This window comes from Talpa occidentalis, unplaced genomic scaffold, assembly GCF_014898055.3.
Source record: "Talpa occidentalis isolate TD23 unplaced genomic scaffold, MPIMG_talOcc4v2.1 talOcc4.8, whole genome shotgun sequence".
Lineage (NCBI taxonomy): Eukaryota > Metazoa > Chordata > Mammalia > Eulipotyphla > Talpidae > Talpa > Talpa occidentalis.
This window is the reverse complement of record NW_023605194.1, coordinates 38,327,901-38,352,834: the sequence shown is the minus strand read 5'-3', so window position 1 is coordinate 38,352,834 and position 24,934 is coordinate 38,327,901. Positions and strand designations below refer to the sequence as shown.

Below are 24,934 nucleotides of genomic sequence, written 5' to 3'. Positions count from 1 at the left end.
TGGGAAGCAGCCTAAATGTCCAGCAGTGCAAATCATACAAATGCATATGGCTATTAAACAGATGAGATGCCTTCCTCTGGGCTTGCGAGATCCGGCGCTGGAATGTTATAGGGGAGGGGGCCACGTGAGTGCATGCCCACTGTCATTCCCCTGGCATTCACGTGCTCACAAGAAGGAACAGAGAAGGAGCCTTGTCCTTAAGGAGCCACAGGAACATGCTTCAATATTTGACAAGGTGTGAATCTGTGTCCATGTAGCTCCTCACTGTTGTGCTTATTTTAAGCATGTGGAAAATTAGCCACAATGCGAACAACACAGCAACAGCTGTGTTTTCATCTTCCTGGCTCTCCTGATATCACAAGCATCAAAGACAAGCTCCAAAAAAAGAGCAAATGATATCGTTTCCGGCAGCACACTCCAAAAGGCTACACACTGTCCCACCAGGTGAAGGATTCCAGAGCCGTCCATTCTTGTAGGAGTGATTTCTCCTTTGCAAAGTAAGGATTTAGCAAGTAGGGACAAAGCCAGCTGAGACTTAGTGACACTTCTATGATAAAAAGCAGCTACAACCTTTCTGGAGAGAAACCTAAGATATCTATTAAAAGTAAAGATACATACTCCCCTTGACCTAGAAACACCATCCACACGCCAACATATAGAATATATGGACTATATATATGCCAGAATGGAAGGCAACATATACAAAGATATTTATTACAACACTGCTACAGTGGGGACGAAATAACCTGAAAGTCCATCAAAAGAGAATGATTCACATATGTAACGTTGTAAACAATATAAAAAAATACAATAACAAATCAAAGTAATGCAGTATAAACAGACACTGATTTTTTAATGGTGTATGCCTGAACCCTGTATAAGCCTGTTACTTCAAGAATTTTTTTAATTTTTTTTATATTGGGAGGAAAAGAGAATGATTCAATCAATTGTGGTACTCGTGTATTTTTTTGCAATCATTCTAACTACATGTGGCCATGAATGGGTGTCCAAGAGGTACTATTAAATAGGAAAAGCAAGTTGGGGGGGAGAAAAAATAAGAGAAAAATCCCCTTTCATTACACAACTAAACACTCCACAACACCCACAGCCCTCCCTACTCGATCTACTCTCCCCAATCCTTCCCCCTTCTCCTGTGACTTCATTTCCTACCTCTTTCCTGTCATACATTCTGCTCCAGTTGACAACTATAACTCTACCACAGGGCTTTTGCACTTACCCTCAGACTCAAAGCTTCTCACCAGGAACCAACATGGCTTTCTTCCACATATACTTTAGGTCTCTATAAAAATCACCTTCTCAGTAAATTCTTCCCTAACCTCCTCATTAAAATTTACAAAAAAAAAAAATGGGAAGGGGTGCTTCTTCCTGTTCAATGTTTCTCCTTAGCACCTATCATTGGCCCGCATTTTAGCCACTCACTGTGAGACATTCTAACCCTATGGCCTAAAGTCTCCATCAAGGAAGATATTTTTGTCTTTTGTTCACTGCCAACTCCCCGGTATCTAGTGCAGTTCCTGAAAATCTTAGTGCGAGACCCCTACTGAATGAATGGAACACCTCTGCACTTTTTGACATGTGCCTAGAGAAGAGTCTACAGTAGGCTCTTACCACTGCTCAGAGAAGCGTGTGACAGCAAAAAGCTGTTGACAAAGAAAGAAAGACTACTTTTCCTCCATATTAGTATTCCATGCTAAAAGGAGGCAGAGTAGAGGGCCAGCAAACCCAATGAACAGGAAGGGAACCCAAGAGGGACCATGACCTTGACCAAAGACCACTTGACTCTTTCCTCCCCCAGCCCTCCTTCTCAGCTGGGTACCCTCAGGAGGCCAGCCCCTCCCCTAGCATCCCAGGCATAAGTACATGTCCTAGGCAGGACATGTTGTGGCTCATAAAAGAAATCAGAGAGCACAGGGCCTCCCCGGTGGCGCAGCAGTAGAGTGCTGGGTTGCAAACCTGCCCGCGGCCTCTGCAGCGCCGGTTCGATCCCCAGCTGCTCCCCGGCCACCAGAGGAGGGTCCCACATGGCACGCATACCTCTCCTGCCGCCCGCTGCTCCCCTCAGCAGTGTACTTCGGTCCTTCTGCCTGCTCTGCTCCCCGCTCTGGCTCTGGTGAATTCTCTCACCCTCCCGCGCTTCTGACTGTACCCAGTGCATGTATAAACAAAACAAACAAATAAATAAATAAATAAAACATGCCTCTATAAAAAAAAAAAAGAAAGAAATCAGAGAGCACATTCTTACCAAAATATAAATGGTTATGGACTCCCACTGAGTCCTGCTGCTATTGGAGAAGGCCCTGCAAAGCTGTCAAGGCCAAGACAACTGCTGGAGACGGTCAAATCTGAAGGAGGAAGATGGAAAGCAGCAAAGAGGAAGGAGCACTGACCTGGGAAGCCAAGTCCCAGCTCTGCCTTCTAGTCACAGAGTGACCCTGGGCAAGGTCACTTTAACTTCTCTGAGTCTTCCCAGGTAAACATTAAAATAAAGATTTCCATATGCCCCAATGGGCTGGATGTGTGTGATGGTGCTTTATCTGCTACACAAATAGAAGTTAGGAGACAACCACTGCCTGGATGCCACATGGAAAAATGTCAAAACCCTGCACTACTTGGAGTTTTGGTTTCCCCCCGACCTTGTTTTCCAATTAGTTGCTGTTGGCCTATTGCAAAGCCATGTATTTTTGTACTTGATATTTGGCCATCTGGCTGAACACTCCATTGCTCCTAATAATTTATAGATTCAGAGTCTAGGGTTTCCTCTAGCCAGATGATAGGTCACCAGCAAATAATGACTGTTCACTGCTTGTGTCTCTCTTGCCTTTGTCTTGTCTTCTAGCACTGGATTGGACTTACAGTTCAACGTTGAGTGAGAGAAGTAAAGTGGTCATTCCTGTTGTATCTTTAATTTAAAGGGGAGTGTGGCTCGTGTTTATTTACTAAGAATAACACTCAGCTTTCAGAGTTCTCCTGATGGTCACCTCCCTCCTTTGGCTCCACAAATCCCTGGGCTAATCTCCCATCTCCATCCCAAATGCTAACCAGTCCCTAAAATGCCACAGACCTTCACCTGTATAAAAGGGGACATCTAGTCAAGAGAAAAAGCTCACTACCAGCCCATCTCTACGGGTTAGGACCCCATTGGTCATGAAAAATCATCCCAAGCTTATACTGTGGGGCAGGGGCTGATCATATCTCAAGAGGAACAGCTCATCATGTGAATGCAAATACTTTACCATTCACCTCAGTGCATTCTAAGATTCACGTGAAGCTATTTTAAAATGGGCAAATGGTAAGTTCTCCACTCCTAGGCATATTTAAACAGAAGCAGGAATGCCCCTCCCCACATGTTGTTACAGAGAATTTTTCTACTTGAGATGAAGAGCTCAAATGACACTCTCATCTGTACAATGACAGTAACAGGCCAATCAAAAGGAAAAAGAAAAGGAAAAGTAGGAAGAGGAAGAGGCAGAAGTGGTCTGGAGGGACTAGCAGGGAGTAGAATCCACTGAGCATTCCCAAATCCTATAAAACTTCTCACTTGTCTTCACAATGGCCCTTTTAAGTATTAGGAAACACAGAGAAGTTACTGTGAAACACACACACACACACACACACACACACACACACACACACCTGTTCAAGGTAGCAGAGTCGACAGGTGACAAGGGCCCAGTAGCTCTGTAGCAGCCCTTCTGCTCTCCCCATACACCTCTCTGTCCCTGCCATGGGGCTTGAAACCACTTGTTAAACTGCCAGACACAGGACAGCCACATAATGGGCATTTAGTGATTCTCTCTAGATTGAGATGGTCAAAGATCCCTCCTGTTGAGAAAAGGCAATTTCCTCATCTAGCAACATAGGAGAATTCACCTTGGCCCTTCACTCACAGGATGGTCTGGCTGCATGGCTTTAATGGCCAGGCCTTTCCACCTTTTCAAAATATATTCAGAAACATGGGCCTCCCTGGTGGCGCAAGGGAGCACCACACTATGAAGCAATCCGCAGCCTCTGCAGCACAAATTCGACCCCCGGCCCTCCAGGGAGCTACCCACGTGGTGTGGCAGACCTCTCCTGTCTCACCCACTGCGCCCCTCAGCAGTGTATTTCAGTCAGTTCACCTGTCCTGCTCCCCACTCTGTCTCTGGTGAATCCTCTCACCACCCACACACACACACATTCTGGCCTGTATCCCAGCTCTTGTATGCATAAGTAAATAAATCTTTAAAATATATATATATATATATACACATATATATATATTCAGAAACATGACCTCATCTAAGCTTCCTGCCTCTGGGAGACAGGCACTTGACAGAGAAGGTCACTGAAGCTCACATGAGAAGGTTCTGCCCAAGGTCCCACAGCTGGACCCACATACTCAAGTCCAAGGACACAAAGGACCATCATTATGTCCACCCAAACAAAGTCTCACAAGAATAAAAAAGACCAATCTTAAAATTTTCATCTTAGAGCGGAGAAACAATAAAAGCTACATTCAAATCTAAATCTGTAATGCCGATTAGTGTGTGATGTGCATTCCATAAATGTTGGGTGACATGAATGAGGAAGCATTATTTGGCAAACCAAACATAAGCAAAGCCAGCAGGAGAAAACACTCCCACATATAACCTTTATACCCTTGGTACACATTTGCTCTTCTTTCATAATCTAACAACCAAAATATCCACAGGTAGCATACTCCTGCCTGCCAGTCCCAGGGTGAAGTGGCTTCTGTATTTGGTTCCAAAACAAAAGGCATTTTGGAGACCACAGTCTAGTTCCAATAGCCTGTTTATCATCAGAGGTCATCACCATGGTGCCTCCTCTTCCCATGGACCCTGACAAGCAATCGAGGCCAATTTAATTGCCAGTGACGCAACCAGAAACCATGTGGACCTCAAGGCAACCTTGTGGCCTTCAAGAACTTGGCCAAGGTCAAGCTGGTCAAAAGATGTAGCAAATTGTTTGGACCAAAGGCCAAAGCAGATTGACTCAGACATTGCTAAAGTTTAGGTACAGGCAGTCCTAGGTTCTGATCAGTCCTTATTTCTTTGTTTACAAGAAGATCCATAAAAAAACCTAACAAACTAATCTTGCTTCTCCCGCCAATACTATACTACACCAAAGGGCATTGAGAATGGGGCCATCCTTTACACATTCACCACCCCACTTGCTGGGAGGGGCCTTCTGAATGTATTCCGACCTTCAAGGCACACGAAATTCACTAATGCTCAACAACAAAATTTGAAGGCAGACACCCCAGGGCTCCCATCTCGACAGGGCACTGAAGCTTGGGCTGTGGGAGACAGTTGCCCTGGTGATCCAAGCTTTTCGAGATTGATCACTTGTGTGTCTGTTGTAGATCAAAGCGCTCAGAGAAAAGGACAGAAGCTCAGTACTGCAGCAGGAAACGGAGGTCAGAGAGGTCACATAATACACCAGCCCACTGATGGGAAATGGTCAGACCAGGCCAATCAGAAAGATCAAACACAGTCTGGAGGTCGCTTGGACTGGGGAAGGACTGCTCAGAGTAAAGGGGCTTTATTTTCCTTGTACATCTAATTTATTTTATTTTTTTCTAACACTATTGTTCATTTCTGAACAGTAATTGGTTTCTCCCCTCAGGTATAGACCCCACAGTTCTAGAGAAAATGAACAGAAACTCATGAAAGAGACAAAACTAGCAAGGTGGCTATAGATCTGAGGCATACAGCAAGGAAGGGGAGCAAGGGAGGTCAAAAGAGAAGAGCACAGGGAATATGATGATGGTTCACCCGTGCTATGGTGGTAAGGGTCTTTTTGAGGGGTGATGCAAATGTTATGGAATTTTTAGTAGTAGTGGTTACACAACTCTGTGATTAGATAAACTATTTTAATATATATTATACATATATAATATATATTTTTTAAAGGGAAAACTATGGTGCTGCATGATAGCTCAATAAAGCTGTTAGTTTTTTTTTAAATTTTTTTTGGATGAGGGAGAATATGAGGGAACAGTTAAGAGGTGCTTCCCTGGCCCCCATTTCACCATTCATTTGCATGCACTGGCCCCCATCCCTGGCATTCCTAGTGGTTCTGCAGCAGTGGGACCAGCACCCCATGTCTCCTTGCACATGTCTAGCCCTCAGCAGGCCCCTCCTGCCAGGCGACCACCCTCACCCCTTCCATGGCCTCAAGGGTTCTAAGCACCCCAAGTAGACATGGAAACATTCTTAGAGCTTTGCCTAGAAACAACCCTGGAATACTCATTCATCTGGTAGAGAAGTGGGCCAAGCCCAGGAAGAGAAAGATAAGCAACGAGAGACACGCCACCTTCCTCTTGAAGACGCTGGAACTGTAGGAAGGGAGCCTGCAAGCCTGACAGTTGACACCATCATCTGTCCCTCCATGCTGTGTCGGAGGAAAAGTGCAGTTTGGGATTGGAGACACCACAAACTTCTGAGGCAAATGAATCAGGCATAAAAACTGCTAGAAGTTCCATTAGCAAGACAGAGCAAAAAATAGGATTCCCACATCCCCCTGTTGCCCTTGGGGCCCCGTATACTGCTAAAAATAAAGCAACAGGCCCTGGTATTTGTGATGCCAGAGTTCTCAGGAGTCCCTGCAGGGCCAGCCTCGCTCTGGGCTTCCGTTAATGTTCCTTGCCTTCCCTTCCACCACCACATCAGCGTGGATTTCCACAGGGGACAGCAGGGAGTCCTAGACTGAGCAAATATTTCCATGCACCATGAAGCTGAAATCAACGTCCTCCTAATTTCCCAAATCAAGAATGTGGCCTGGGACTTGAACTAAACATGCAAACGAGTGCTGTGTCCCTTCAGGAGAACAGGGTCCAAGCCTCTGTGTTCAAGAGGAGGGGGAGGTGACAGATCCCCATTTGGTGATGGACCCCACCACCCTCTGGGGTCCTCACCTGTGTTAGGGAATAGAGGCAAGAGGTGGGGCTTGGGGGTGATGCCAGGGAAATAAGTAAGAGTGAGCTCACATCTCCTCTATTTTTTTTATTTTATATATATTTGTTACAGCATTTTTCATTTTTGTCACAATGTATCACATTCTCTCCATTAAGCAGCAAGATGTGCCACCCTCTGGGGCCTTCTGCAGCCCCTCCCCACCCCTACCCCACAGCCCTCCAGAGCCGCCAGATCCTCAAACAGAAGCACAGTCTCTTGGAGACAAAACAGCCTCAGGAGCAAACAGTTCAGTGACCATGAGTGTAGACCTGTGTCAGGTTGCCCGGATTCACTCTAAGCTCTACCACTTCATACCAGTGTGACCAGGGACAAGTTATTTAACCTCACTTCACTTTGTCTAAAATGAGGGCAGTAACATCTGCAGACCTCACAGGGTTACTCTGAAGCTCTTACAAAAGTACCTGACATGTAGAAGTGTGCAATAAATAGCAGGTATTATTGGGGACCCGCTGACAATGTCTCCCAGGGAAGTCACTGGCATCTGGGGGCCAGGCAACTCTTCATTACCTGGGGCTGCCCCCCCACACATGGCAGGATGTTGTCCTCTCCTGGTCCCCAGAAGCAAGAGCTCACAGAGCTCCTCCAGTTCATCCAGGTGACAATCAAAGCAACTGACTCAAACCAAAACCTGTCTGACCCTGAACCAGGCCTTTAACAACCGATACCCAAGAATCTCTTGTAAAACCTATACAGAAAAGCCTGACTTGTCAGGAACAGGAAGGAACAGGGAAAGAGGAACTGAAAAAATAAAATAAGCCTCCTCAAAAAAACAATTAGCAGTATGGCATGTATTAGTTTTGCAAAGTTACCAAATTAACTTCAGGTCATTTGTGATTTAACTTTTTGCTGGAGCACAGAAACTTCCTTTTCAAAAATTAGCAGATGACACTCATCGGAGATGAGCAGCTAGAAAATCATCTCTTCTCTCTGACTTCACTGCCTGGTCATGATGTCACTGCCTCAGGCCTCCCTCAGCCGTGTCCTTCCACGGCCATGTCGGGTGCCCATCATATGCCACTGTGGCCCACAGCAGCCAGGGAGATCTGAAAGGCCTGGAAAAGTCTGAGGTGTAGTTCCAAGAACATTGTGGCCCATAAAATAGCCTCAAGGCTGAGCGCAAAGGGATAGCCATAAAACCCCACAATTCTAACAACAGATACCCCAACGGCTGGGGCAAGGAAGCCAGCTGCCAGGCTGCCCATGAAGTGTGGAGGGCTCTCCCGCCCAAAACCCCACCCAGCTGCAGCCCCAGCTCAGGCGCACAAGGTTCTCGGAGACCACCTGGAAGAAGAGGCACTCCCCTGAGTGCTCCCACCAGCCAGGGCAGGGCCAGATGCTGTCTTTGTTTTGCGCTTTTTTGTTTGTTTGTTTTTTTAAAGATTTATTTATTTATGCATACAAGAACTGGGGTGTAAGCCAGAGGTGTGGGGGGGGGTGTAAGAAGATTCACCAGGTACAGAGTGGGGAGCAGAACAGGCGGATCTATTGAAATACGCTGCTGAGGGGAGCAGCAGGTAAGTCAGGAGAGGTGTGCTGCGCCATGTGGTTTAGCTCCTTGGCTGGCCGGGATTGAACTTGTGCTGCAGTGGCTGGCGATAGCTTGATAGTGCTGTGCCTTTAACCCCCCGTGCCATCAGGGAGGCCCCAGATGCCCTCTTTGAAGGAGATCAAGTGGATAATACAGGTAAGAGCCAAGAAGGACTCTGGGTGGGGTGCCCTTCATCTTTGCTAAGTCTAAATGCACCCCAGCGAGTCAGCATGATTCCCATCTCTCAGAGGGAAACTGAGACCCTGAGAAGGTGCACGACTCTGAAGTGACAGCACTGCTCTTGAAGTCAAGTCTGTCTTCTCCAGACACAGGCTTGACCCACCTCCCTCTTTCTCAGCTGCTCCTGGAGAGGCTTGTGATGGGCAGTCAGGGAGTGCTAGGAGGAGCCTAGAGGCCTTGCAGTCCCCTGCTAAGTGCCCTCCTGGCACCAGGCATTCAGATTTCCGTCATCTCTGGGATAGGCCCCTGTGGTGTCCCAGGGGTGAGAGCCCCAAGCACCACCCACACATACACTCCAGCCATGGCTGGGGGGATGGGGCAGGCACCATCTCCTTTTCCGGAAAGCTTTTTCATGGCCCTGGCCAGGCTCTGCAGGCCCTCAGATTGCCAACACATGGTTAAGAATAACTGAAAAAGCTCACAAGTAGCAGGTACTTCCTAAATGCCATGTACTTAGTGCACTGCATTGGCACACTCTATGGGGGGGGGGGTGTCCATTTTACAGAAAACTGAGATTCATGGAGGATATGCAATTTGTCCAAGGTCACACAACTACTCAATCCACACTCCTCCACACACCACGCAGCCTCTTAGATATGTCCACTAAGTCACCACAGGCCCAGTCATGCTAAAATGCTCATGGCTGGGCATGTTTCCCTTTCTTCCCTTCACTCAGAACCACTTTCCTCCCCCAGGCTCCACTGCCCTGGTCCCCTTGCAGGTTCCTTTGCAGGGGAAGCTGCCGAAAAGCCAGGCTATCTCTAAGTTTAGGGTCTCCAGTTCTACTTGTCTGGACGGAAGGAACGGGACCTTTTGATACAACGACGTAGGCCTAAAACAGCAGGCCTCACAAGGCTAGAAAACCCCTCCCTAGAGCCAGGAAAACACACTTGTATCTGGTGGCTCCCCTATTCTCAGTCTTTCCTGGGGAACCCCAAGATAAGGGGAGCTGAGCAGGCAGCACCATGCCCTCATGAGGTCTCCCTTGGTGATGTGAAGGCTGCACTCTTTTGGAGTGGGCTGACAACAAACTTTGCAAAGAGGCATCTTACTCATCTGGTGCAACCTGGAAGCACCTGTGAGGAAGTCTCCCTCCCAGTGAGCCAAGCCCCCACCAGCAGCTGGCCCTGGACAGTGCCCTGGCTCAAGTCTCCCTCCCCTGGGGCTGCCGCCAATAAATCACCCTGACCTAGCCTGGAGTTCTCACTCTCCTAACCCCAGCAGGCAGAGAGAGGCATGCGACCATGGGCTCGGATACCTCTTTAGTCAACCGGTTGACAAATACTTAGAGGGAATTATCAGGCAAGAAAACTAGGCAGAAGAACTGCAGGACAGGAGAGGAGCCAGGAGTCAGGAAAGGGTGTGAGTGGGGTGCTTCTGAGTCTCTGAGGAAACAACCTCACCTTGGCCAGCAGTGAGAAGGGGAGACTCAAGGGGCTGGGGAGGAGGAAAGACTGCTCGTGGGACAGGCACTGAAGGACTGGTCCTCTTGACCTATTTTCAAGGTGCTGCTGTCCCACTGGACATGCTTTTTGACTCTCCTACCTTCACGCTCCCTTAAAAACACTGTCCACTTACACACTGTGTAAGTGTTGACTGAAACGGGGCCCCCATGATATCCACCTTCTCCCCAGAACCTGCGAATGCTCCTTTTATGGCAAAGGGGCTTTGCAGATGTGATGGAGTGAAGGAGGGGAGGCAATCCTGGAGGGACCAGGTGGACCCTAAATGTTTTTACAAGGGGAGGCCAAGGGAGGTCTGACTCCAGAAGAGAAGGCAGGAAAGGGGGTGGAGGCGACAGATGGCAGCCATGTACTCTGAAGATGAAGGAGAAGGTCACTGACAAGGAACACAGGTGGCCACTAGAAGCTGCAAAGGCAAGGAAATGGATTCTCCCCTTCGAGCCTCCAGAAGGAACCAGTCACACAGGCCTTGGCTTTAGCCCAGTGAACCCAATTACAGATATGACCTCCAGCTCTGTAGGAGAATAATTCATGTGTCTTCTCCTCAGGCCCCTGTGACCTGGAGAGGCTACGATGGCTCTCTAAGTTCTCCCATCCCAAATCCTGCAGCTCCATGACCACCTGAAGACATTGACCAGACCCCCTGGCCTCAGTCAGTCCAATCAGAGTGAATCTCAGGAGGAATGCTGCCAAGCATGAGCAAAACACGGTCACACGATATGCATGTGCCCTCCGGATATGCATGTGGCAGCCACCTTGGATCTCAGAGGCAAAGCATCAGGATGAGGCCAATGATAAGGAAAGCAGATAGAAAAGACATAAGGAAACCCGATCTTTTAAGATATCATTGAGTGCGGGGTCACACCTTGACTGAAGTCACACACCCTTTCTGTGAGCCAATGAAGTTCCATCCATGTTTAAGTAAATTAAACTCAGCATCGCTGTTATTCACAGTCAAAAGGCATCATAACTGATGCAGATAGGTAAAGCCCTTCACTCTGGGCCTGGCACAGAGCAAGTTGGCAGTAAGTTATCAGCTCTTCTGATTTTTCTCCAAATCTCTCCTATGCTATTCTCTAAGGTCAACATTTACTCAGACATCTAGAGATGAAACTATTGACTTCCAACTAAATCCAATTTGATGTCCCTGCGACGGCAAGCCACAGACAACTTCACCAAAGACCCTAAATCACTGCACACAGCAAGCATTGCTGGCATGGTTTACTGTGCACGCAGACAAGTCTCGGTAGGCAAGAGGAAGAAGGTAAGAGAAGAGCCAGTCACTGATTACAAACTGACAGAGAAGTTTATAATCTAATCTGGGAGGCAAGACCAAGGTCCACAAAACAGTAAAACATGTATCTGCCTATTTACGTGATTTGAATAATTCCACAATGAAAGCTACAGGGTACAAGGAAGAAAGAGACAGGAGCCCTGGTGGCTTTCTTATTTCTCCTGGCTCCCATACATGGGCCTACCCCAGTCCAAATCCACTCCAAGAATGGATGGAGGAAACAGCACATCAGAGCCCAGCACCTGGCCTTGCTCCCACAAGCCCCAAAGACAATATACACACAATCCATGTTTATGGCCAAAGACCCAGACACAGCCCAGGCCATGTGACTCAAGGAGTCTAGTCCATCTCTCTTCCCCTCGATGTCTTTTCTTCTCCCCTTTTTGCCTCCCATTGCAATAGGAATGTGATGCACAAAATAATTATTCTTCAGAACCCAGGGGCAGGTGGAGAGCCGCAGCTCCAGAGAAAGCAAAATGTAAATGATGCAAAAAGAGATCAAGATCCATGAATATTCATCTTCCTCTCCCTTATGATGGAAGCGGATTTGTGGAGGTTCATGAGCTGCATTTCCCCTGAATTCCTCAGAGCACTCGCGGGCCGTATCTCATCACTCTGCATGAACACAGAGTGCAACATGGGGTTCTTGCCTCCAAGAACTGCCAGTTACAAGGGTGCATACATATGTAAAAATTCATCAGCCCATACATTTAAGATCTATTCACACCCTGCACGCATTGAGGCTCCAAGTTGAAAATGAAAGTCAGAGAACTGGGAGATTCCATCTCATCTTTGAAAGCATGTGTCAAATGTGACATTCCCAGAGGAGAATGAGTAGCTACCTCCTCACCCTGGCTCCTCACTTGGCCAATCATCTTCCCCCAACACTCTTCCTTCCCTCCCCCTACGCGCAGCACCTGGCCTCAGCACAAGACAATGGAGGGGAACAGTTGTTCCTCCACACTGTTTGCTCCTGGGAAGACAAAGCCGGGACTCATTCATTTCTGGACCTGCACTGTGCAGAGGCATACAAAAAGTGCTTAATAATTACTTACTGCACAAGTAAATTACAGTCTGGAACCCTCGCCCACACAAAGGGCTGTAAGTCCTCAAAGTCTGGGTCTTCTACCCCCGGGAGTTCTGTGTGACCCAAAAAATACTACTTAACTTCTCTGGGTCTCAGTTCCTGAATTAGACTTGCCTGCGGGGATACTGTGAAAATATTACCAGCTAATATTAAAAAAAGACGAAATAGTGTCTTTTGGGCCAAAATGGATAGAACTTGAGGGGATTATGTTAAGTGAAATAAGACAGAAAGTAAAAGACAGATGTCAGATGATTTCACTCATGTATGGAAGATAAATAACCAAAAAACATACACAGGCGAAATACAGCAAGAACAAGTCTTGGGCTTAGGAAAGAATTTACTGGTACCAGAGGGAATGGGGAGAGGGAGGAGGAATGAGGGAAGGAGGTACTGGGGGGCTGACACAGGTGATTTGGTGAGGATGAGTAGAACATGTGCACATATATGGGGTCAACATGTAGCCCCACGATTTTTTTTAATTTTTTTTCTAATCATCAAATTTTATACCTTAAAAAAAAAAAAAGATTACCAGTTAAGATGCAAAGCGCCAGTTCAGAATATGTCACAATTCAAGCACCCAAGGGATGGCAGTTTCCCTGCCCCAGCACCCCAAGTCATAGCACAGGAGCTGACACCCCCCACAAGCCCAGTAAACCCGGCTGTCTGGAGCTGACCAGCCCCAGCCTGGGCTCTGTGCATCGTTCAAGAGCACAAAGCTGTCTGAAGTGAAAACAATGCTTTTGTCTAAAATCAGACCCAGAGGGGTAACAAGTAAAGCAGGAAGCCCGGGGAGACATTTGGGCCAACTGAGTGTGTCCGCCAAGGGGCCCTCCTCGGAGCAGGCAGAGCAGCCTGCAGGCCTGATACCACGGGTATGCACTGAGGGGTTAATTAGCAGTAAACAGATGCCGAGATTCACCTCGATGCTATTTCCCGTGTGCAGCAAAAACTATAATCGTTCTGTTCTCTGACAGGATGTTTGCATTTGAGCTAAAATTGCCTCCTCCGTCCAATTTGCGGCAATTCAGTTCAGCTCGATGCGATGAGGAACTTGGCTCCTCTCACCATGGCTGGTGGTTGGCCTGACAGAGGCCCCTTCAGACAGGGAATGAAAGGAGATGGAGTGGGGTAAGGTGGGGAAGAACAGAAAGAATGTGTCATTTTATCAAACACAGGCACAGACTGCTGGTGGGGAGCTGCCATCCAAAACACACACAGAGCAGACAAACACCCTTTCTTCTGAGGAAGCTGGGCAGGAGGTGCTTTGGGAGCCCTGTGCCAAGCCACAGAGGGAATGGGGAGAGGCAACCTTTGCAGGCCATCCCTGGGCAACCACACCCGCCACTGCCCAGGCCTAGATGGGCATCTCGTCTCCTCGGAGCCCACCAATTGCTAAAGGGAGCCTGCAGGGCTCAACCTTGGCTTCCAGAGATAAATACCCTCAGTGGCTAAGAAGCAGCAGAACAGAGATTCAATGTCTGCAATCTAAATGTAAGCAGTGTGGAAATATCATTCAATTCATCTTTAAGAATTTGTTGAATTCCCATTTGTTCATTCATTCACGCAGGGTCTACCAAGTGCCCGCCTTGAGTCATGCCAGGGGCTTAGTTCCAGGGATATTGAGATAAATGAAGCCCACAATCCAGAATGTGCCAGATCTTAAAGGATCCAGAGTTAGGAGCTTACAATCTAGCCAGAGGACTGAGCAAGTAAAACAACATGGACTTCCTGGGGGCTCACCTCCATCCCCGCAGTAAACATAGCACTCCATGTAAGATCAGCACAATGGTGGGCTCGAATAACCTGCTTCTATTAAAGACATTATTCTTTTTTTTTTTTTTAAGATTTATTTATTTATTTATACAAGCACTGGGTACAGGAGCGCGGGAGGGTGAGAGAATTCACCAGAGCCAGAGCAGGGAGCAGAACAGGCAGACTGACAAAGCACACTGCTGCGGAGAGCAGCAGGCACAGCAGGAGAGGTCTGCGTGCCCTGTGGGACCCTCACTGGCAGCCGGGGATCGAACTGGTGCCTGCAAGGCTGCGGGCAGCCTCGCAGGCCAGCGCCCAACCGCTGCATCACCAGGGAGGCCCTATTCATTGTTTTAAAAAATAAATAAGGAGCTGGGGGGAAGAAAAGACATTATTCTACCTGGATCCACTTTTTCAAAAATGGGAGCTACATCAACCAAGCATTTCTCACATGCTAGGCAGAACTTTCTCTGAGGTCTTCACCCTGCTGACCATGAAAGCTGAGACTTGAGGAGAGTAGACAATATACCCAAGATCACACAGCATGTCAGTGCGGAAGCCAGAGCTGAGTCCAGGTCCTCATGGCCTGAACTCCGAGGTCTCTCACCTCACCACACAAGAAGAGGGAAGAGACTCCGTGTCCGGCCCTCACCCAGCCCAAACTCAACTGTCGGCTTCCCCCAAGGAAGCGCCACATGAAGCCCCTGGGATCTTCTGCACAGCCAGGCCTGCTGTGGGACAAACTGCCAAAGAGCAAAATATTTGCTTAACTGAGCAACTGGAGCAGAATAAACTTGAGCTGAGAGGGCAGTGGGAGGCGGGGAAGAAAGATGACCAGGAAGTCTTCCTGGAGGAGTTCAGGGGACAGAAAGATGTTTTTGGTGCCTCAGAACACATAATCCCCAGTAGTGGAAAAAGTCCTAAATACCAGGTGTTATGTAAACTTTCAAATAGGCACCTGGCCTTCCTCTGTGCAGCAGTCTCACATATTCCAAATTGGGGGGGGGGGGAACTGTCAAATAACAAGCAAGTCCACAGGGTGGCTGAGGGGGTGCAAGAAGGGCCTTCTTCTTGGACCTTATAACCCAAAAGGTCCTTCGCAGCTCAGCAGGCCTGTGAAGGTCTTCACAAGACTGGGAGGCTGCCCAGGAGAGAAAGAAGGCAGATGAGTCCACCAGCGTGAAGACCCCTTCATAGATCTCTGCGTCTGGGGACAGCGTCTTCCCAGCTCTCCAACACTTTCCCACCCCGCCCCCCCGACCCCGCAACCCGTGCCCTTTGCTGTTGTCTCCATCTGCCTGAAGTTGGAGGAAGTTGGAGGAAGGTGGATGGTGCAGGGCAGAACTCAATAGAGCAAAATCCAAATTCTTAGAAAACACAGGGGCCTTTTGGAATCCTCAGGGACCCTAGGACACACTTCCATCTTCACTTACAGGTGGGCGAGCTGAGCCCTCCCCCTCCCAGAATCAACACTTTAAAGTGAGGTCATTCATACTCTAAATTTCTTCCTTTCTTCCAAAACCCTTCCAGCACCACACCCCTCAGTTGCGCCTTTCTCCTTCTCACTATGGTAAGGAAGGGATGCAGAGGTAGGGGGGAGGGAGAAGTTGGGGTCGCATTTTTCTTTTACCATAAACTCTACCTACATATGGAGGGCCCCAAGAACAAGTCAACCCCTCGCTGTTGGCCATCTTGTTACTCACTGCTGGCCCCCGTACCATGTTCCCTCATCTCAGCAGCATCTTCACCACAGCTACCGATGGAGAGGGACTAAAACAGCCACCCCCTTAGAACAGGGGCCATTGGCTGAGCAGCTGCAGGCGCAAGTGCTCATGATGGTCATTTCACTTAACCTAACAAAACCCCACATGGCAGATATTTTCAGGTCTACCTATGAAGAAAGCGAGTTTGTAGAGGTCAAGTAAATGGTTCAAAGCCAGAGTTTGCTGAAGGTAGAGTTGGGATTCAAGCCCACCCTCTCTCCAAGTCCAAGGCCAGGCTATAAAATTCACAAGTCTGAATTTAAGAGGCCAAAGTTAACATTCAAAATGAGAACAGTCCCTCTGCAGTGGGGGAGGAGGGAAAGGGAATAACACCTTTACTCCAATGCTGTCAAAACTCAGAAAGAGTTCTGAAATTTCGTTGGAAATCCCCTACAGAGGTCTCTTCCATGCCACCCAGGATCTTCAGACTCAATACTTCATAATTACATTTAAAAGATGGGAAATACCTTACCCATGTTGGCTCCCTCGTATCATCATTATGTTTGCCTGCAAGCTATCTAGGACAGTTTCCTAAAATCAAATTGACTCTCAAATGCTGAGAGATGTCACAGTCAAAGCATGCATCGGTGCTATCGAGGAGAGATCCTCAGTTTTCAAGTCCAAATGAAACCATTCCTTCTTTCAGTTCCTATTTATTTGAGGGCATTTTGTGAGCACTCAGGATATTGTAGGTTACTATGGAAACACAGGTGAACATTAAAAAGTCCCTATCCTCAAATGGGGACAATATTCAAGCTACTCTTGCAAGGGACCTCAACTGCCCCAAGCACTGTGCATGCAAAAATGGACATACAGTTCCAGACTTTCAGCAGGGGGACAGGAGGACAGTCATCCCTCTGGAAGTTGGTGGACAAGACTGGAGAGTTATAGAAGACAGAGTGACCCCCAGGAGGTACTGTCACAATGCATGGTAGGGGACAAGTCAGTCTCCCAAAGGTAACCAAAGTGAACTAACACATCTATAGCAGCACTTGTTCTGTGTCAGGTGCTACTCCAACAGTCCCATGAAGTGGTTACAATGATTAAGTCCCACTTTGCAGATGAGTAAACTGATGAACAGAGAAATTAAGGAACTTGCCAAAGATCTGAGAGTCAGAGGAACTGTGACCTGAGCACCAGCAGCCATGCTGCAGAGGGCTGGCTCTTGATAGCGGCACTGAACTAAGGAGAAGGAGCAGTGATGTTCACTTAAGACACTCGTGTTCTGGTCCACTGGATTTTAGGAAAACAGTCATATTCTTCACGTTCGATCCCCTATTGTCTCAACAGTGAACTCTTGAACTCTCTCTGTTAACACGTGAAACCTGGCCTGGGAGGAATGGCTAAAGTGACTTTCCCAAGGGCAAATGAAGCTCTTCGCCACAGTGGGGAGATGAGGGGTCTGGGAGCCAACCTTGCCATCCGGGCTCTTGGGCTCCTGATGTTCCAGAAGAATCACTCAAGGTAACATTCAAAGCAAGAGAGAGCCAAGAGGCAGACATGCTTCCAAAACACAGTGCAGACCACCACAGTCAATTCACTGCTCTTACTGCTGGGGAGACAAAGGGGCAGTGGCATCTGGCAACAGTCACAATGCCTCTCTCTTCCTTATCTTTGCAACATGGATAAAGGAGGCAGTTAAAACACACAGTTCCTTTGTTGCTGAAGTAGAATAGCTTGTAAACTGAACACAGGGACAAGAGGTGGAAGGTTAAGGGAGCCTCAGAGCACCATATGTAATGGCTAGCAGTTAACTCTCTGAAGCCAGAAAATCCTGGGTTTGAATAGAGTTCCACCACTTTTTTAAACGATGTTTACTGGACAAGTGCCAACACCGATGCAGCCTCAGCTTGCTTCTGTTCATCTGTAAAATGAATAGAATGACAATAACACCTACCCCATAGGCTCATCAAAGGATTCCATGAAATAAAGCATGCAGAGAGCCTAGTCCGTGTGTGACACCTTAGCAATATACACCCAGTGCTCTTATTGGCTCACAGAACCAATTATTATGGAAGAGCTAGCTATGGATGGCACAAGCACTCACACCAATTTTCCCCCAGAGGGGGCCTCCAGAGTCCTTCTGCTGTTTGGGTGTTCCCCAAAGCCACTTCATACTCCTCCTGTGTGCATTGCTCCACTTCGCAGGATCCCCTGCAGTTAAGTACCATGTGACTAAATTCTTGTCAATGGACTGTGTGGGCAGAAGTGATAAGAACGACTTCCGGAACCACTCTCACAAAACCACACCCCGTGATACTCACTGCCCATTCCCCATCGGTCAGATGAGTGCAGAGGATTCAGCAGAGACCTTGAAAGGCCCCTAGAAGATGGAAAGTCCACAGATTTAAGGAGTCAAGGTCCCTGAATGAGTACATGGGACAAGTCCCCACTGTATCCCACACACACATATCCATGTTATCAAAGGTACTTTATATGACAAGCTGTAAACTTCTGCATTAAGTCACACACATACTGTGGTTGCTTGTTGGTCCAGTCTAACACATAATTAACCTCTTTAGAAGGACTCACGGGGCCCTGTTGGCTCACTGCTTCCATGCCCACTGCATGCACTACAGAGTCTAGGTACCATCAGAGATAAGTTAGGAGTTGTGACTTGTTTGGTGTTGTTAATATGACGAACAGCCAACAGCAACTCAAGAGAAGGAAGAGAAGGAAGACTAGAGGAAACAACAGCTGGCAGCAGTATTACCTGAGCTCAGCCAGCAACAGGTCCTTCAAGAGAACAGTGTGGTGCAGCAGAAAGAGGCTAAGCAGGCCAGAATCCATATCTGCCTGGAATCAACCTAGGAAAGTGGCTGCACCTCTCTGAGTCTCAATTCCCACATCCGCAAAATGTGAGTAATACTGACCCCTGCCTCTGTGTTCTGTGATGTCATCTTGGTATTCTGAAATTAGCCACGGTGGGAGAATCTACACCATGGAAATCGACTAATGCTGTTAAGTGTGGTTTTCCTAGAGATCCAGTTATTAGATAATTGTCAGCACATCGTTGGATAAATAGGGGTCCACTAAGCAGAATGGGGGGAGGACAAAGAAAGCGAATTCCAGGCAGAGTGGGCAGCTTGTGTGAAAGGCCCAGAGGTATAAAAACTAAAAGTTAAATGAAATGAAGGAAGTCCTATAGAGCTGAGTGTAGATCATTTGGGAAGAGAGGCTAAGAGGAACCTAGAGAAAGAACAAGAACTGGATCTTGTGAGTTACCCAACATATTTGTTGCAGTCACCAATCACCGTAAAATGTAGTGGCTTAATACAATAATTTTATTCTGTTTATGATTTTTTTAAGTCAGGAATTCAGGAAGGGCTTAGCAGGTTGGTCCATCTCTGATTTATATCAGCTGAAGTTGGAGGATCCATTCTAACATGGTCTCTTCCTGCCATGTTGGTGCTCGATGCTTCTTGAAGAGGCCCCACATGTGGCATCTTGTCCTCCAGGGCCTCCCCATGTGGTTTGGACTTCTCACAGCACAGTAGTCTCCAGGTAATCAGATGTCTTCTATGTGGTTGCTGGCTTCCCAGAAGGCAGAGCTCCAAGAGACCCAGAAGCTGCAACCTAGTCTCAGAAGTCAGGGTCACTCCATCATATTACATTGGTGACAAGCAAGTCACAGAGTCAGCCCTGAATCAAGAGATGGGCCACCCAAGAGAATGAATACCAGGAGCTTTGGTTCATTGAGGGCCTTTTTGAAAGACTACTATGCTGTCACTGATTGGCTGACACCCCCAGCCCATTCCCCAGGACCACATGCAGGCACAGGAATCATAGAAGGAAAACTCCTGCCCTGTTCACAGGCACATGAGAGGGATGACCCCACATGGATGAAGAGGAGAGACAGAGCAAGACTTGGCTCAAGTGACAGAAGAAGGCACAGGTAAGTGACCTTCCCAGCAAATGAGTTCAGCCTTGAGGAATGGCAGAAGCAAAGTTGAGGGCTGGAAGGAAGGAATGGGCCATCCTTAAGGTCACAGCCCATCTTCTACCACATCTGGATGACCTGTGGACCAGGTCATTTTCTAGTAAGAGGCATATCGCTCAGGCCTGGGGGCTCTGCAGGGGTCGCCAGGCAGCTCCAGAACAAGAGGGGCCCCTGACAGCCCAGTCGTCTCCAGACCCACGAGCCTGTCCAACACAAATGCTCAGGGAGGGGCAGCAGACATGGACCTGTTTACTCTGGCTCGACCTCCTCACCCAGAACCAGCAGGCACCATGACTGGCAGAAAGGTCAGTTATGCAACCACCCTCACAGCAGCCTGCCAGCCTCAGAGACCCAGTCGGGCCACACCCGGGAGCAAAACCACTGTGGCCCAGAAGACTAGCCCAGGCTCCCCCTGCCATTTTCCAAGCCAATGCAATGTGCTCTGCTGACAAACACCTGGGGACAACAGGGGCCGTGGGAGGGAGCTAAAAATAGCACAGCTGGCAAGGAGAAGCCTTTTCTTATTCCTTAGAGTCTTGTTAGCCCTACCCACAGGCCTTAGGGATACACACAGACTGGCGCTCAACCCTCACTCTTCTCAATGGCTCACGCTAAGAACAAGGTGGAGGCCTGAGATGCCTCTTACAGTACATCAGGTGTTACACAGTGACGTCACGGAAACAGCCTGTTCGTGTGCGCTGGGCCCCCACCCACTGGGCTCTCTTGAACACCCCTTCTCTGGCCAAGTCTCAGGATTCTCCACCTTTTCAGAATCTCAAGTTTCCTCTGTTTCTCCTACTTCTTTGGCCATTAGGAATGATGCACCTCACACTGGGTTTTTAATTGTTCATGTGAGTGTATTGTACCAACCCAGAAAATCCACTGCATGGACTTGGGGGATGCACAATTCCAGGGGTGTTACTCACCCCTGGGATCATGCCGAGGTGCTGCTGGCATCACCAGGGAGGAAAGGATATCTTACACCAGTTAGGAAAAGGACAGCCATAGTAAAGATTCGCTGACCCACCAATTTGTCTCCTGCTTCCAAATACCCACACACGGGGCTTAGCAGGGACAAGGCCACAATGCCCAATGGTCTAGAAAGAAATCCATTTAATGTACAATAATGTATTTCCAGGCCACGGAGGTAGAGAGCAGCAAGGAATCGATCTTTCTAAGGTAGGGAAAGATTCATAACCACTGAATGAGTTACCACTACCTTCTTCAGAGTGTGCAGATTAAATTTTCTGTCCCACCAACATCCAAAATGTACTTTATTTATACCAGATCAGGGAATTCAGATATATTTATTTGCTTTTCATAGAATTCCCATTACTTTAACAACACAGTTTCAGAGTTTGAGATATGAGCAAACAGCATGTGGGAATAATAAGGCATCATTCACATCAGGGTGCTTATGTCCATTGTGTAATGCTAAGACTTTGCTTTTCCTCTCCTCCATGCTCTCCTGCATGTGCCTACACACACACACACACACACACACTCCTCATGTTTTTAAAAATATGCCTGAATTCTATATCCAACTCCTAATATCTTTTACACGTGTTAATATTAAAAATACTATTTTCATGCAAAACTTGAAGCAAGACGAAAACTCAGAAAAATGCCCCAATATTTGCTCTGCACCTCCACATGCCCCCTCCCCCAGCACAGGGATATGGTATATGTGCTGTAGGACATAAAGTACAATGATGTTTATTGTCTGATGTGAATCTCATAGCGGTCCTAGCATTGTATAGTGAGAAACCTACCCGACTGTACACAGCACACCTGGTTATCACATAGAGAAAATGTGATTATCCCAATTTTCAGCAAAGAAAACCAACACTTAGAGAGATTAAAAGGACTAGATAACTTTTAATGGTCATTTCTATCCTTACGGAATTCTCTAAATTTGGCCAAGGGATCTCAGATCTTCATTGAGCATAAGTCTCATCACATCAATGTGTGTCAATGTCCTCAGTTTCCCTCACTCTGTGGCAGGGATGAGCTAGGCAGACCTTCCACTACAGTAAATATAACTGTTGGTGCCCAGTGCAGGGGTTAACACCTGGCTCCACTGTGCACCTGCCTAGATTTAAACCTGACTCTGCCCTGTGCTAGTGTGCAACCCTGGGCAAGTTACCCAAACTCTCCATGCCTCAGTTTCCTAATCTTTAAAGTAAGGATGACAATACCCTCTACTTCACTGGGAGGTTCTGAAAATTAAGTGAAATAAAACATACAAAGAGCTCAGAAACTAACAGACACATAAAAAGCACACAAAGTTTGTTATCAAAGAAAATTTTATTCTGTCTCAGTCTTCTAATCTGTAAAATGGGGACTGTAAGAAGCCATACTCCAAAAGATTAAGAATCAAACAACATAATAAACACACAGAGTTTAAAACAGTGCTTGATGCGTAGTAACTTCTCAAAAAAGTTTATTATTAATTATTTTTCCTAAGAAGCCAGTTACTCCAGTTCACACGCAAAAACTTACCAAAATAAAGGCAGGTTAAATGTGGAGATCAATGCAAATCTGAGTAGGAAGAGAAAAAGGCTGAAAGAGAATGTCTGAAAAGCCACTGCTGTTTCACAAAGCAGGTGATAGACAGGAGATATTAGAGACACAGGTCTCTGTTTTAAATTAATTCTCTCTGAGGTCAGGAAGCAAAGAGGAGCATAGGTGAACAGACACTGGGGAGGGAGGAAAGAATGGAAACATCTCGCTTGCTGGTTCCTCTTTTCACCATTAACTTGTTTTAAAGCCCTGCCTCGCATTTAAATAGCATCATCCCTGGAGATAGCTGTTTCAGTTTCATTACAGTCTGTGTTCACAGAGTACAAATAGAAACCTTCGTGATTTTATTAGTTTCCATGCAACCCAGGAGGGATTTGCATGATAACATTTCAGCTCCTGACTTAAAGAAGGGACCAATTAAAAATAGAGTGCTTGCATTGCCTGTCACTGCAAAATGAAAAGGTTCCCCGGGTTTTTAAAATCTCTGTCATATCTGGTTCATGGGCATAAATCAGCTATTCCATACTGCAGATGTAAAACTACTGCCTAAATTTTCAGTTTATTTTGTAAGAAATCCTTCACCCCCAATAAGAGTTAAACTCCAATCTAGAAAAATCTCAGAAAGTACTTTTGTCTGGGCTTCATCAAGTCCTACACAATCACCTATGCTCTCAATAACACCCAAAAGCTACCTGCTACTCTGTGGATCTGTGAAGTGTTAATGTAATGTATCTGTGACAAGTTAAAATTTAATACATGATCCCGGTAGCATAATCTAATTGATGTTATGTAACCCAAGAGACTATTCCGTAAGTTCTGATGTAATGGCTGCTTATGATTTTGGAGGGAATTTTACTTCAGAAGTTACTGAGTATGTGGGGATCATCTCCTCACACCCTCTCTCTTTTGCCACAGCAGCTGGGGCATCTTATCCCTGCTATTGGCCCTGGAGTGCCCCTGGACAACGGCCAACACAAACATTCTGATCGGGGTTAAGGAAAAGCATCAAAAGAAGATGATCTGGAGGGCCTCCTCTTTAATCCGATGTTTCTGCTTATGCCCATCCTCAACAAAGCCAGCCTCGCCTCGCCTAGCACTTACAGTCTATAATCTAAGACTTTTTCAAAGCTTTCCTCCAACCAAAACTCCAAACCCAAACCTCAAGAGTGGTGGGACTGTGTCATTAGAATAGCAGAGTCACCCAAACCTATTCCTGAGTCCTTTTTTCTTTAACTGACAAGGGTGATGGTATTTCCAATGTGGCCCGTGTTCCCAGATTGTAATTCTTAAATATGCCAGTTCATCAGAGTCCATGTTGAAGTTCTGCAGACATGTCAACCAAATTTCACTCTAGTGATTTATAGTGGAATCAGAACTGCTCCTTGGGCCCACTGAATGACTTAGTCTACAGTTCCTGATCAGGTAAAAGGACAGCTTTGAAATCTGCTATAGAGAAATGACTGTATACTGAAATCACTGAATCAGAGAGTAACTGCTAGTCAGTTAATATGATTAACAACATTAATATGAGAAAACTGAGGCCCACAGACAATGACTTGCCCAAGACGACATCCTAGTTACTCCCAGTCGAAACAAAATTCCAGCAGTTCTGTAACCTCACTCTAAGAACAGAAACCATTAAACCACATTCTGTGGGCAGAGAGGGTTGTTCTGTCTGTCCTTCTGCTCTCAGTGTGGATACTATTTAATCAAACAAGGCCATCCAGTCTCCTCATAGCTGCCCTTTAGCAGTCCTTAGAAGATCAGCAGCCCCACCTACCAAAGAGAGCACCACAGTGAATATGTATCTTGTCTGGGGAGAAAATGTGTCCAAAAATAATAACCTCTCCAGGAAGCATGATTTAAAGGGATTGTTTTTCTTTTCTTTTTTTAAGTTTTAATTATGGAAAAGAGACATCTGTTACCATCTTTAAGTACACAGTTCAGTAGTATTAAGAGTATTTACATTGTTGGATAAACTTGTTCAATTAGCAAAACTGAAATTCTGTACACATTAAACCACTCCCCACTCTTCCCTCCCTGCAGCCCTTGGTAACCACCATACTACTTCTGTCTCTGAGTCTGACTGCTCTAGGTGCCTCATATAAAAAGACCCATACAGTATTTGCCCTGGGCTCTGACATTTTTTACTTAGAATAATGTCTTCAAGGCTCATGCATGTTGTGATGTGTCAGAATTTTCTCCCTTTTTAATCTGAATCATATTTATTGCAAATATATACATTTTGTTCATCCATTCATCCATCAATGAACATTTGGATTGCTTCCACCTTTTGTGTATTGTGAATAACGCTGCTACAAACATGGGTGTGCAAATATCTTCTTA

General features: G+C 46.8%; 1 protein-coding gene across 20 annotated transcripts in view; it reads right to left on the bottom strand.

Annotated features, from left to right (window-relative positions):
* Positions 1-24,934, bottom strand: part of KCNMA1 (potassium calcium-activated channel subfamily M alpha 1) — a 696,711-nt gene that overhangs the window by 660,645 nt on the left and 11,132 nt on the right. The window lies entirely within an intron of this gene.